At 42.0% G+C, this 15,723-nt stretch overlaps 1 pseudogene; it reads left to right on the forward strand.

Annotated features, from left to right (window-relative positions):
* The first annotated feature begins 1,047 nt into the window (after nt 1-1,047).
* On the forward strand, nt 1,048-3,937 carry LOC105056918 (laccase-17-like; annotated as a pseudogene).
* The last annotated feature ends 11,786 nt before the right edge of the window (nt 3,938-15,723 follow it).

Consider the following 15,723-nt stretch of genomic DNA (forward strand, 5'->3'; position numbering starts at 1 on the left):
TTAAATCTATTTAAGAATTTTTTGAGGGGGAAGAGAACGAGAGAGGTATGACTGGACCAAGGATTTTTTTTTAGTTATTTTTATGGTTCATGTACAAACCTAGATCGCAAATGATGCTCCCAAAGTTGGTTAATTTATAGGCACTTGTGTAATAAAATTGTTTGCATATAAACCAGGTGGGAAGCGCTTGAGAATTATGTTTTTTCTTCTATCCGAGAAACAATTTTCATGGAAACTATTTGGTGTTCACATTAATAAAAAAGAAAAATTAAAGTTTTTTATTTTAAAAAGACAAGCTCGGAACACTCAAGTTTGTAGCATCATTCTGCTATTCTTGTTGATTTTTTTTTTTTTTTAAACATGTATAAATCCATTGCGTGACATATGTCATGGATCCTTTGATACGAGGAAAAGTGCTAAAACAAAATGGAATCATGAGCCTCTGAGGCCAGCCTATGAGCCACAGAATTATCGGGATGGGAGCAAGGCACCTAACCTGCTTCTAGAGAGGTTTAGATCGTACCTGATCTTTTTTTTGCAACACCACTCATTGGATCATACCTCGGAACAGCTCTCAAAGTATTTGTAATGCTCTCTTTTATATGTCTACATCGATTTCATAGCGACTATTACACGGTTCAATGATGTATACTATGAAAAAGGTTGAATCATCCTTTCGCACAAAAGATACAATCCGGACCCTTTCTAGAGTCGATGCCTTTAGTCTTTTTTGTGAAGAAGAGCATCCATTCCATCTTAAGTTTTGTGACGTTGATCCCACAAAATTGTCAATATATTAACACATAGGGCAAGGGTGTCCTCTCCAAGAAAAATGGTGGTTTTTGGATGCACCGAGGGAACAGTTCTCTTAGTAAAGGCACCTTACTTTATCAGCACTCTAAAATTCAGCTCGACCGAACCGAAGAGCCTGCCGAGGATGGCAATGTGAATGAATTTGTACTCTATTTCATTCATATCATTACCTAATCGACCAAACACACCACTATATATATCTGACCTCACATCTGCCATGACCCCCGTGCCAAAGTTTGAAGAAGATTCCAACTAGCGTCTCCCTTCCTTTCTAGCTTCCCATTTCCATTTGGTAAGGGAGGAGAGATTAGGTGAGATGGTCGCTGCTTCGGCAATGTCCATGGCTACTTTGCTTCTAGCCTTATGCACTCTTTTAGCCTCGCCGGAGATTTCGTGCGCGAGCATAACGAGACACTACAAATTTGATGTACGTTAATTACTTGCTTTGGATGAAGATTTGCAATTACTGCAATGTAGTTAGCTAATAATATGTTTATGCTTTGGAATTGCTTCGCCAGATAAAAATGCAAAATGTGAGTCGACTATGCCACACCAGGAGCATAGTGACGGTGAACGGGAAGTTCCCAGGCCCTAAAATTGTGGCAAGAGAGGGTGATCGTGTGATTGTGAGGGTGGTTAACCATGTCAAGAATAATATCACCATTCACTGGTAATGGATTCAGTGGACAGGTTTAACATAGGAAGAAGAGAATTCGTTGTTTGGTGAGTTATTATAGTTGGCTATTGCTTGATTTTGTTTGATTGATGGTGGGATGGCAGGCATGGGGTTCGGCAGCTGCAAACTGGATGGGCTGATGGGCCGGCATATATGACCCAGTGCCCGATACGGACGGGCCAAAGCTACGTTTACAACTTCACGATCGTGGGCCAGAGAGGCACTCTCTTTTGGCATGCCCACTTCTCTTGGATGAGGGCCACCCTCTATGGCCCCCTCATCATCCTTCCCAAACGTGGTGTTCCTTACCCATTTGCCAAACCATACAAGGAAATCCCCATTATCTTTGGTAATCACTTAGCTAATTCATTGCTGAAATTGATTAATGAGATTATTGACCAACTTTATACGTTTTCTTGGGTAAGAGTGCTTAATCTTTTGTTCAAACTTCATAAGCTTAATATGAAAACCTGGCTCTGGAATCACAGGAGAGTGGTTTAATGTGGACCCTGAGGCAATAGTTGCGCAGGCTCTTCAGACAGGTGCAGGTCCAAATGTCTCGGATGCCTACACCATTAACGGGCTGCCCGGTCCCTTGTACAACTGTTCAAAAGGTAATAACATTCAAAACAAATCTTCTCAGTTTTGATCCAGGCCTAAAGCCATCTAGCTAGCATGGTCGAATTGGTGGAAGATCTTGCATGCGAGCAGTTTTAAACCACAAAAGCTACCCAACAAATTAACTTATTATCAACCAGGTTGGATCCCTCGGATTCGAAACATAACCCAAGCCTAACCCAAATCCACCCTTTTGACAGTCCTTGGATCATGCTTGGAATAAGTATCCTTCGCATGATCATCTTTCTAAATATCTCGATCGTCACCATATATAGTTTCTAAAAGAATAAAATATTTCTCATGCCCAGGAGATACGTTTAAGCTGATGGTGAAGCCCGGGAAGACATACCTCCTTCGCATGATCAACGCTGCACTCAACGACGAGCTCTTCTTCAGCATCGCCAACCACACCCTCACCGTCGTCGAGGTCGATGCCATCTACACGAAGCCCTTCGACACCGACATCGTCCTGATCACACCAGGCCAAACCACCAACGTTCTCCTCCAAACCAAGCCCAGTCTTCCCAACGCCACCTTCCTAATGGCTGCCAGGCCCTTCGCCACCGGTCTCGGAACCTTCGACAATACTACCACCGCCGGCCTCCTCGAATACCTGCCACCTACTGTTTGCCTTCCATCAACTCCAGCTAAGAACCTCACACTCTTCAAACCAACCCTGCCATCACTCAACGACACCGCCTTCGCCGCAAACTTTAGCAGCAAGCGACGTAGCTTGGCGAACTCTCAGTTCCCAGCAAACGTGCCGCAGACCGTGGACAGGCGATTCTACTTCACGGTAGGCCTCGGCACGAGCCCGTGCCCGAAAACCAGACCTGCCAAGGCCCCAATGGCACCATGTTTGCTGCTTCGGTCAACAACATCTCGTTCGCACTACCGAGCACCCCGCTCCTGGAGGCCCACTTCTTGGGGCAGTCCAAGGGGGTCTACACGACCGACTTCCCGAGCAACCCTCCTTTCCCGTTCAACTACACGGGGACTCCACCCAACGACACCTTTGTGACCAACGGGACCAAGGTGGTGGTGCTTCCCTTCAACGCGAGCGTCGAGGTGGTCATGCAGGACACCAGCATCCAAGGGGCCGAGAGCCATCCATTGCACCTCCATGGCTACAACTTCTTCGTAGTGGGCCAAGGGTCCGGGAACTACGACGCGACGAAGGACCCAGCCAAGTTCAATCTAGTGGATCCCATCGAGATGAACACCGTCGGAGTGCCGGCCGGCGGGTGGGTCGCCATCCGGTTCCGGGCCGATAACCCTGGTGAGTTTTTTTATTTATTTATTTATTTATGAATGGATGATAAGGCCTCTAATATTTTTTGAATGGTCATGAGGCCTCTGCTATTATTTTGGGCTAGGGTAAGAGTTCTCGTGTTTGACTCTTCGGTGTGATAGGTGTATGGTTCATGCACTGCCACCTGGACGTGCACACGAGCTGGGGCTTGGGGATGGCGTGGGTGGTCAACGATGGGCTGCTCCCCTGTCAGAAGCTGCTACCACCACCGTCCGATCTTCCCAAGTGTTGACTTTTGACCACCTGGTCCCTAGCTAGTCACTTGTCTTTTTGATTTTTCCCATAAAATGTGGTATACCATTTTTTTTTGTAGAAATAATACCCGGTATACCCTGATCGTAAATTATTCCTCTCTGCTTTCCATATGTTACCAACTTTATCATAAAAAATGTTTCATTTGGAGTGTGGTCTTTTGGGTAAACACAGGATACACACTAGTTCATATTTTTGTAAGGGAAATATGTCATCAATTGGGTGACATCCGCTTCTTCCCTCCTTACTCTTTCGTGATTCTTGGCTTCTCAAACCAGTGAAAAATGACTTAAATTGCTTCTCCTCCATTCCTTTAATGAGCCAAAACTTCATTCAAAATGGATATACCAGTCCAGTATCTCCAGTGGTTGCGGACATAACGACGCAAGTGATTAAAATACGAGAGAATATCGTAAATTTGGTCAGCAACCGAAGCATTTCTATGTGGCATTCTTTCATCTGCAAACCTCCCCTTGCAATTGTTCGTACGTTAGGTGCAGCACCCACGCACGTGCACACACGCGTGTGACAGAGAAGAAAAATCCATGCTGTTCGCCGAGCGTGACCAGCCGAAGGCACACAAACAGAAATACGATCAGAAACTCGACCGTAGATGCAAGGAAAATCCGATAGAAACTTCTGGGTTGGCTGCGTTGCATACAAGGCAGCATGAGTTTTCTGGGAACCTAAATTGCAGGTTAATCTGTCAATTTAATAAAAGTACACTTCTCAAGGCCCCCACGCCAATAGCGAGACAACTTGACCACTGCATACGACTGGTAGTGAATTGCCATTTTCCTTGGCTAGAGAAGCCAGCCGAACAAAAATCATATACATAGGCCGTTATTGGGAAAAAAATTATGGCACGGATTTTACAATTTATCATTTTTTTAATATCAATTTTAAAAAAAAATTAGATAAAAACTTTTCTTACCAACAAAGTCATTAGTCTCCTAATTAAAAATAAAAAAGTACGATATTCTTTTTCTTTTCATTTTTATAATATATTTTTTATCAATACATGCTACATGGTCAAGTGATACACATCAAATAAATTAATTATTAAATAAATTAAAATATATATCTCTAAGTAAATTGATATGTATATAATTTTTAAAATATCGAATTCATCAATATACAGTATATGATCAGATAATATATAATTAGCAAATCAATCATATAACAACTTAACATGTATCTCCAAGAAAATTAATAGATGGTTTTCAAAATATTATATTCATTAACACATACTACTTGATATAATGATACATATTCGATCATTGGCTTTCTGATATATATACTATAAGATTTTTTAAAATATATCTAGTAGTAATCCAATACACACCTCTAAGTAAATCATATGCAGTTTTTAGAATATGAAATTTAACAATATATAGTATATGGCTAAATGATACACTCTTAGTAAATTAGTCATGTAGCAACCTGATACTACATCTCCAAACAAATTGATATGAATTTTTTAAAATATTATATTCACGAATATATGTTACATCACTTATCAACTTTCTAATATATACTATAAGTTTATTGACACACATCTAGCAATGATCAAATGCACTCCTCTAGATAAATTGATATATAATTTTAAGAATTTAATTTTTACCTATTTATAAATATATCTTGGATCATTATTGGTTTTGTATCACTATTTAAGTTTATTCTTTAATATTAGTATTAAAAAAATGTTATAAATTATCAAATCCACCTCATAGTTTTTTCTCTAGTGCCTGACAATGGTAATTTCTTTATTGAGGATAATTTCTGATTTTCACACTTTGATTTCATTGATCTCCAATAGGAGTATTTGTAGATTACAATACCAGCAATTACAGTAATTACAAGAAAAAGTAACATCTTGATTACATACTCAGTAAGGCCAAAGAACCAAAAGTAGAATTGCTAAATAAAGAGAAACCAAAAATAGGTGTGCAGGCTAAATATGAATATATGTTGACTTACTAAATATAGAGAGAAAATAAATAAGAGTATATGCCAAAAGTAGAATGATGAGGTGGAATGAATATGTGCTGACACACCCCCTCAAGATGAAGAGTCAGGACCACGAATCTTCAACTTGTCCCTTAGGAACCTAAAACGTGAGGTACCCAAGGGTTTGGTGAGAATATCGGCAAGCTGATCTTGGGTGGAGATGAACTGAATAGATAGTAGATGTCGTGCAACACGCTCACGAACGAAATGAAAATCAATTTTGACATGCTTTGTGCGAGCATAGAGGACTGGATTGGCCGAGAGATAAGTGGCCCCAATATTGTCACACCATAGAATGGGGGGGCCATGTAAGGATAGCCAAGTTCTTGAAACAATGACTCAAGCCAGATTAGTTCAGCTGATGCATCTGTTAAGGCCTTGTATTCAGATTCTGTGGATGATCGAGCAAATGTCTTCTGTTTACGAGATGCCTATGAAATAAGATTGGGGCCAAGAAAAATTGGATAGCCCCTAGTGGAATGCCTATCAGTCCCACTACCTGCCCAATCTGCATCGGAGAAGGCTTGAAGAGAATGAGAGGTTGATCTCTGAATTTGTAACCCATGATCAGCTGTAGCTTAAAGGTACCGTAAGATACGCTTGACCATAACCCAGTGATCAGAACTAGGAGACTGCATAAACTAACATACTTTATTCACTGCAAAGAAAATGTCAGGATGTGTCAATGTAACATACTGAAGAGCTCCAATAATGGAGCGATACTGTATAGGGTCTAGATAAGGAGCACCTCCTGAATCAGAATCCTGTGTCATGGCCATTGGGGTCTGAACAGGTTTACAATCAACCATGCCTGCTTTTGAAAGAAGATCTCTAATATAGCGGGTTTGAGATAATAATAATCCAGTAGAGTTTTGAACAGCCTCAATTTTTAAAAAAAAATGAAGATCACCAAGATCCTTAATGGAGAATTCTGTAGCGAGCTGACGAAGAAGTAGAGAGACCTGACTGGAGTTATTGCTAGTTACCAAAATATCATCAACATAGATGAGCACATAGAGGACATGAGAGTTCGTCCTCAAAATAAATAATGAAGGATCAGTCTTGCTGGCAACAAATCCTAGTCTGAGAAGAAACTCGGAGAGACGGTGAAATCAGGCACGGGATGCTTGTTTTAACCCGTATAGAGATTTATGAAAATGATAGACATAATCTGGATGGTCACGATCTTCAAATCCTAGAGGTTGTGACATGTAGATTTTCTCGGTCAGGTTGCAATGCAGAAAAGTGTTATGAACATCTAATTGCTTGATGGACCAACCTTGAGAGATGGCAATACTTAGATAGCCTGAATGGTGGTAGGTTTGATAACTGGACTGAATGTCTCATTGTAATCAAGACCAAGCTGCTGGTGGAACCCTTTTGCAACTAATCGTGCTTTATAGCGCTCGAGAGAGCTATCAGCCTTTCTCTTGATCCTGTACACCCATTTACACCCAACCAAATTTTTTTGTTGAGATGAACGTGGAATAAAAGACCACGTACCATTACGAACTAAAGCATTAAACTCTTCAGTCATTGCAGCATGCCACACAGAGTGTTTAGATGCCTGAGTATAACAAGTAGGTTCTATGGTGAGGATAGTGCTAGTGAGGGCGGATGGTTGTTTGGGATGGGGTCGAAGCACCATGGAATGTGTATGGGTGGATTGGGTAGGTTGTTTAGAGGAGATTGTGTCTTGCTGAAAACTTGTCATAGGGAAGATGTGGGAAGGGAGGGCTTTGTGGATAAGGGATTGCAATAGGGGTCAGTAAGTAATCTGGTCCGAACAGGTACAGAGTCTGTAGTACTAGAGGGGCTGGAAGGGAGAACGATCATGGGAGGAGGTGCTGGGGCAGACCGAGACATGGGGGATGCAACCGATGGTGAGGTGGACAACTGGGGCAAAGGAGATGGAGGAATGGATGGTGGAGGGTTGGCCTCTTGTAGAGGTCGAAGTGTTATAACACCCATGACAGGGAAGAGGGAGATGGTGGTGGTGGACAATCCAATAGAGAGTGAGATTGAAAAAGAAAGATAGATTCGTCAAAGCGAACATGTCTAGCGATATATGTATGATTTGTTTTCACATCAAGACATCGATAGGCACTATGAGAGGGACTATAGCCGAGAAACAAGCACGGTTGAGAGTAGTACTCCATTTTATGACGATTGTAAGGACGAAGAAAGGAAAAGCATAGACACCCAAAAATTCGTAGGAAGGTATAGGATGGTGGTTTATTGTAAACGAGTTCGAAGGAGGACACACCACTAGAGACTTTAGATGGCATCCTATTAATGAGAAATATAGTCGTTTCAAAGGCATAGCGCTAGTACAACATGGGTACAGATGCATGAGCAAGAAGAGACAGACCAGTTTTCCGTAATATGACGGTGACGATGTTCAACAGCCCCTTGTTGCTCGTGGGTGTGGGGAGCTGCGATACGATGGGTAATGCCAATTTTACTAAAGAATTGAGGAAGAGAGTGAAACTCCTCTCCCCAATCAGTTTGGATTGATTTAATAGTACGAGAGAAATGTTGTTCAACCAAAGCTTGAAATTGTAAGAAAATAGAGAACACATCAGATTTGCGATATTTACTGTGGTCATCAACAAAAATTACATAGTAGCGGCGTCCTAGCAAAGATGGAGTAGGAGAAGGACCCCAAACATCACTATAAATGAGGTCTAATGAAAATTGACTACGACGATGGGATGGAGATAAGTGCAACTTACTGAACTTGACTAACTGACACGAGGGACAAAGAGGAAGAAGATATGTAGACTTGCAGGGGAGATTATTGGTCTTCACCATGGAGCGAAGCAAGCGATAATGAGGATGGCTCAAACGGTTGTGTCAGCCATCAAGAGTGGTGCTCTCGGCTATGTGAACAGATGCGGACAAAGAAGAAGGGCTGGGACGGAGAGTGTATAATCCTCCTTCACTCGGATCGGATAATACTGTAGTCTTGGTGGTTCGATCCTTCACAAGAAAATGATATGGGTGAAATTTAAAAAAGACATTATTATCTTTTGTAAACTGTTGTACGGAAAGTAAATTTTTAGAAATAGAGAGAACGTGTAAGATGTTAGATAATTGAAAAGAAAGAGAAGAGTGAGGAGAAAAAAAAAGAACCATAACCAATATGTGATATATGTAATCCCTTACCATTGCTTACATACACCTGATCAGGACCAGTGTACTCAGCATAGGAGGACATAGAATGAATGTCAGGAGTAATATTGTGAGATGCTCCTGTATCAGGGTACCAGGTGAGGGCGGTGGATGGGTGAGGGGTAGGGAGAAGTGGCGGATTAGGGTGATGGTGAGATAGATTTGGATTTGGGTATGGTGAATATGAAAAATTTGCATTGGGTTGTGGTGAATATGGATAGGACTGCTGAGGACGATAGAAGCAGGTGGCATTAGAGTAGTTGTTACGATTGCAAAAGGAGCACCATTGAGAACCACGACCACCAGGTGAACCAAAACGACCATGACCTCGACCAAACCTGCCACACCCCCCACGACCTTGATTAAAGCCACGGCCAATAGAGGGCCTAGGGTCAGTAGAAGAATGGGGGGACCGTTGAGCGGTATTGGCGATAGGATTGGTAGGAGTAGTATCAGTAATGGTTAATTTTCTGAATGTCCGCATGCTTTCATGGTTAAGTAATAGCCCATGAAGTTCAGTATATGTTGGAGGAGTATGTCGATTAAGAATACCAGGGACTGCATCTTGTAGATCATCACATAGAGCACGCAGCACATGTAGATTAAATTCAATAGGCTTGAGAGCATTACTAGATGCAGTAAGTTCATCAGCCACAGCTTTTGCATGTCGGAGCAGAGAGGTGACGGTCTCATCTGATTTTTGACGAAGATTCTGCAACTCCAGATGCAGAACATGAGTCGGGCAGGAGATGCTGAACCAAAAACTTCATGAAGAGTGCTCCAGCACTCAAAACTGGTCTCTTTGTCAAGAAGAAGGAGAACCAAATCTTCAGATAATGAAGCAATGAGAAGGCTTACGAGTTGGACATCTTGTTGTTGCCAAACGCAGTAGCAATATGATCGATGGGCTATGGGTGAGAACCATCGAGGAACCCAAATAAGCCTTGACCTTTTAAGAAGGGAGTAATTTATTTTCTCCAGATCAAAAAATTAGAGGTATTCAACTTGATGGATAGAAAATGCTGTGCAGATGGAAAGGTGAGAAGGCTCGTTGTGATTGGTGGAGGAGGAGAAGAGGGATTGAAGGAGGTGGAGATAGATGAACTGGTGGCCATGAGAGAGCACTGAAGGAGGAGGAAGAAGGGATGCTCGTTGGATCTTCAGGGCTCTGATACCATGACAATGGTAATTTCTTTATTGAGGATAATTTCTGATTTTCACACTTTGATTTCATTGATCTCCAATAGGAGTATTTGTAGATTACAATGGCAGCAATTACAGTAATTATAAGAAAAAGGAAAATCTTGATTACATACTCAGTAAGACCAAAGAACCAAAAGTAGAATTGCTAAATAAAGAGAAACCAAAAATAGGTGTGCAGGCTAAATATGAATATATGTTGATTTATTAAATATAGAGAGAAAATAAATAAGAGTATATGCCAAAAATAGAGTGATGAGGTGGAATGAATATGTGCTGACAGTGCCTGTCGCATGTAATTTTTTTTCAAGCCAACTGGCTTCCATGATACCGAGTATATGTTTTGCCGAAAAAAGTTACATGGTAAAGCACCAAGCTTCCTCCCAACTCTTGACCGGAGATAGCAACTGTTAATATTTGGGGTCCTTTCCTCTACTTGATTGGTATTAAAACAAGTTCTTTTGAAATTTGTTACAACTTCACAAGCTACACTTCATTGGAACATCATTTGCATCACGGTCCTCCTACCATAGCGTGTTTTTTCGGGACTTCCATACTTCTTCCCACAGCAAAATTTGTTAATTAGCAAAGAATTGCTCTTCTTTTCTGCCAAAAAAAGAAATGCTCTTCTAAGAATGTTTCATGCACTTATGCATGAAAATTAAGATAATTTGTGTATTTCAAAGATATAAATCCATCAGAAATCTGTTTTGGATGATTTAACTGGGTTCATATTCTCTCTCTTCAATTACCAACATTTCTGTTTTAGTTCTAGTTGACAAATTAGCATTAGTTCTCCTATTTGCGCTCAATCCGGAAAACATGCAAGGTTGAATTGGAGAAGGCAATTAGAGGCCTTTCCAATCTCGCCCTAGTTTAGTAGTGAAATTGCATCTCATTTTGAACCTAAACTTTGGTTTCTTGAGATTGATGTTCTAATTTTATAGTTGAAATTGTTGGATCAAGCAATTCTACATTTATATAACAGAAATAAAGAATGAACCCTTTTTTTTTGATAAATAGAAGAGCCATTGGCTATAGATTAAAATAAGCTAGAGCAACAAGGTTTACATAAAACCACCACGTCAGAAAAAAGACAAGGAGGTCTAGAAATACAATACAGGAGAGTCGTAGAAAATAAACAGTTGAGAAAAAAGTGTATTAGCAGCTGGTTGTAATGCCCGTGAAAGAAAACAAAGAACCGTAGCATGCTTGTAAACATGAAGTAGTACATAACCATGAGGATCCCCAACAGATAGGATAATAAAAGGCGGAGAGATATTGATCGGTGCTTGCTGCCGCTGATGATAATAGCAGAGAACCATTGAGAACGAACTTTAATTAACATGGAACAGCAACAGATAATCCTCTCTGCATGTAGTTGTTTGTGAAGCTTTCAATAAGTTCGTTTGGGAGGCACATGTCATTCTAAAGATAATAATACAGATTTTTTTTTTTCTCAATTTTGGAAGGCCATAGCTTCTGCCTTGGCCCCTATATAAATATATTCCTTAATATTCACGTTTTTGTAATAAAAAAACGAAGAAATAATTTCATTATTTATGAAAACTCCTGCAGCCAATAATGATTGATGGAACGACAACCACCCATCAGATGCTTTTACCATCGAAATACACCACATGCAATGCAAGTACAGCGGGACAAGGAGGGGTTCCTCGTTCTCTTTTTAGCTCCTGGGTCAGCCGGTACGTATACTAGAGCAGAAACGTAGGCGCGGATGTCGTATTCCAAAAAGGACGGGTGTCGTTGGCCACCACCCAAAGCACGTAGACCCCACCGGAGCAAAAAGGAAGATGCGAGTGATATGCATGGTTCGGAAACAGCGGGGAAAGAGGGGAGAGAGATCGAGTGTGCGTGTGTGGCTCTCTCATCCGACTGCCCCTCGATCGCTATGCGTTGGTCCGTGACAGGGCCCGGACACTGGGGTGAGCTGCGTGCTGAAGGCAGCAAGCGTCCTCGAGCTCTGCCGTCGGGGGACCGGATGGAGATTGGAGACAAAGGAGAAGAGGTGGGGGGGTAGGGGAGGTGATGATGGCCAGCGAGACGATGCGGCCCTAAAAGCCTTGCAAAAGTGCTGAAGTGACCAACCGACAGGGACAGGGGGACGGATGGATGGATGGACGGGTACGAAGAGATGGATCGGATGGATAGTTTGATTGCCAGATGCCAAACCCAACCCCCACGAGATGGATTGCTTCTCCCAGTTCCTCCCCAGCTACGACTAGCTAGCTAGGGTCTCCAAACCGGATGACACCAAATGATCTCAGCCTCGCACTGATTCTTCCCCTTGAAATAAATATACATATATAACATCCATAAGTTACCGCCCATCTGCCATTCGGTGTTGCATCAAATTTTGTGCACTTTGTGGTATAAAAGCGCCGGTCGGTTTGTGCAAAAACCTAGATGATTGAGCTAATAGATTAAATAAGCTACGTGTTGGGGTAAATCTCAGTCATTTAACCGGCTATCCAGTCTTCCCGTATTTGGGTCAATTAAAAAAATTTCACCTGCCAAGACACCTTCAATCAATTCGGCTCAAATTGACGGGTCCTGACCGACAAAAATGGCATCGAACACTGGCATGAATTTCCAACCAACTAAAGTCGGACATCAGTCTGATTAAGATTAATATACCATCTATGACTTCTGATACCCAATGACGTTCGATCTGTGACTGAATTTATACTCGATTAGTGACCGACTATACCTATCAAGGACAGGACAATTCGACGATCCCATTCTGCCGACTCCGACAACACGGATCTCAGTTGATTAGTTGAGCATCAAACATGGCTATCATACAATTTGGCAGGCCACATCAAAGTCATGTCACTTCGATTTCATATTTTGATCGGCTAGCTGCGCACCATGATGGGATACTACGATTTTATTAAATGCATCTATAGGAATCATTAATTATACCCCACATCTGATAGCATCCGCTGCTATAAGCACGCCGAGTAGAAGGCACGCTCGCCGTCAGCATTTAAAGATGCCTACGTAGCACCATACGACAGGACATGATCGACATGATCACCTGTCCTCTCACCATTCATTGCTCCCTTTATAAATAGAGATGAGCGGGGACCTCTCCAGCTAAGGGGGGCATGCGTACATTATTTTTGCAATGCAGAGACTCAGTCACTCTTTTCTTTTGAACCACCTCACTAACTTGAGCGTCAAAGGATCTTCACCGGAACCACCTCTGATGGGATTCATTTTGCAGGTTCTTTTTCTCCGATGCTGAGCGGAGCCCAGCATCATCTCTCTCTCATCCACGTTTCGTCCTTAGCCTCAATCTTGACTGTGTGCATCTTTTTCGATGACGGCATGTTATCTTTCTACAATTTCTGCCATCCACTAACAGATACAATCTTTAGTCAGCTTTGAACTGACTACTGACTATCCAACAGAGAAAGGCCGCAACACTACAATTTGATAATAACAAAAGAAATGTTTATATGAGTAAGCAAACTTGTTGACCTCAACGTGTTTGCGTCAATCGATCAAGGAAAATGACATGATCGTAAATTTTCATTACTTGCATTCATGATTTATATCTACCATACATAATATTTACTTACTCATAGCGAGCAAAGAAGAATGTCACTGCAACAAAAATATAATACCAACTGAACCGTAAATGAATCTAGCTATTTAGCCCAGTGAGAGATAATATGATCCATATGAGTATACACATACATGAAAGGGAGTATAAAACTAGGCCTGCATATGTGGTGTAAATGTTAAGAGTAAAGAAGTCAGCACCAGTGGATGCCTGGATGAAGGAGTTACATGATTTGACAGAAAAAGTGAAAGACGACTTAGAAGGATGAATCGTGTCATGTGTTTAATGGTGGTGGTGTGAAACACAAAAATTTTGAGGCGAGGCGGATCCACCAAAGCTCTGCTACAGTATGAACGTGTCCAACTTATACCAGTTATCAGTCATATCTGTCGGCTAACTCCAATCCCATTCAACCAATTTCTCTTTTCAAAATTCTCAGACATACAGCATCAATTTTCAGCTAAAATAGTTTGAAAGAATTTCAGAATTATTTACAACATGACATCTAAGCAGGGGAAAGGCATTACTGGTCAATGCTATATATAACTTCCAAAAGTACTATCATTGCTTACCAAAAAATGCCGTCTTAATTTAGATGACCAAATAACTAATGAAGACGCGTCTTTATGCATCCGATTTACCCCAAAAAAAAAAAAAAAGTACGCATCTTTATTCAAACAATAGCTGAGCCTTAATGTTTGCTCAGTGGATACTAAGTTCAGCACTTTAATGGCGAAAATCCATACATTCTTCCAAGTTTCCACACCTAACCATCCTTATATGTGACCAACAAGTCTTATCCCCTTGTCTTTACATGGACAAAGCTACAAAGGCATTGCTTCTAAGAGGATGCATGTTTGACTTTGTGCTACGGCGTCTTGCACCAAATTATGTTGGGTTGATCTCACCACCAACATTCTAAATATCCTTGTTACCATTAGACCGCAAGCGCTCCACCGTGTCGCCCACTTCCAGCAAGTTACCATCAGGACATCATCTCGCCAGTAGTCCATTGCACATAACTCGGTTATTGTTTGCAAGATGCTAAACTAATGCGGCCCAATAAACTCTCCATTGTCAAAGCTGCTTACAAATTGTTGACCACCGTAAAGCGCAATCAAAGGAGTTATTCTGAGCATTCGTCATTGATCTAGAGAGGTCATTAATGGGTCCCATGTGGAGACCTAGGGGTTAATACCCCGCGACCAAGAACGGGGTGCAGCTACCCAGAGCGAACTTGCATTGCCAAAATTGCAGAGAGAACCCTCCGACAACCCAAAGGGAGGAGGAACCGTCAGGAAGGAAACACGTCCATATAGAGCCACGCACCTCATGTGCTGGGGGATGGGTCTTTTATTATTATTAGAGAGCCTTTATCTATTTATTGTCACACTTGGTAGAGAATAGAGAGAATGAAGGTAAAGATGGGGGGAAGTCCGAATGGAATGAGACTAACCAGCTCAAAAGACTTGATGGAGAAAAAACCTCAGAGAGAGAGAAGGAGGGGGGGAGTGGTGGCGGGGTGATAATTTTTTGGTTTGGAGGTCCGGGGACGTCAATTCATGGCAGTCCCACGTTAGAATGCTTGTGGGAAACGCAACAGATCCTCCAAACTTAAACGCCAGGGTTACAAGGGCGAGAGTTGAAGGGTTGGGTAGAGAGTTTCCTTTTTTCTCTTTGCTCATCTAGGGGTCTGGTGAGTTTCCAATCCGGGAAGGTTCTCCTCTCACTCCTTTTCTCCCTTTTAATTGTTGGCGAAGGGTGGACGTCTGTGGCAAGTGGCCGAGGTCAGGAGGGAGTAAAAGTCATGGATTTTTTTGGGGCACCATGGATTGCGATGTATAACTGTTGCTGTTCGGGTACAATACTTCTCTGGCACCATAAGCCCCCACACGGACCTCGATCCACATGACTCTCTCCCTCTCTCTCTCTCTCTCCAGGTTCACACTTCACACGCACCAACCAATCCATCCACCACCACCTCATATCGGCCTCAGGCACTATATTTATACCCCTCCGCACCCCAAGCTCCTCCCCCACTCCTCTCCTTCTTCTCCTAGCTAGCTCCATAGTGTT

The sequence above is a fragment of the Elaeis guineensis genome, chromosome 14, assembly GCF_000442705.2.
Source record: "Elaeis guineensis isolate ETL-2024a chromosome 14, EG11, whole genome shotgun sequence".
In the NCBI taxonomy this organism is placed as follows: Eukaryota; Viridiplantae; Streptophyta; class Magnoliopsida; order Arecales; family Arecaceae; genus Elaeis; species Elaeis guineensis.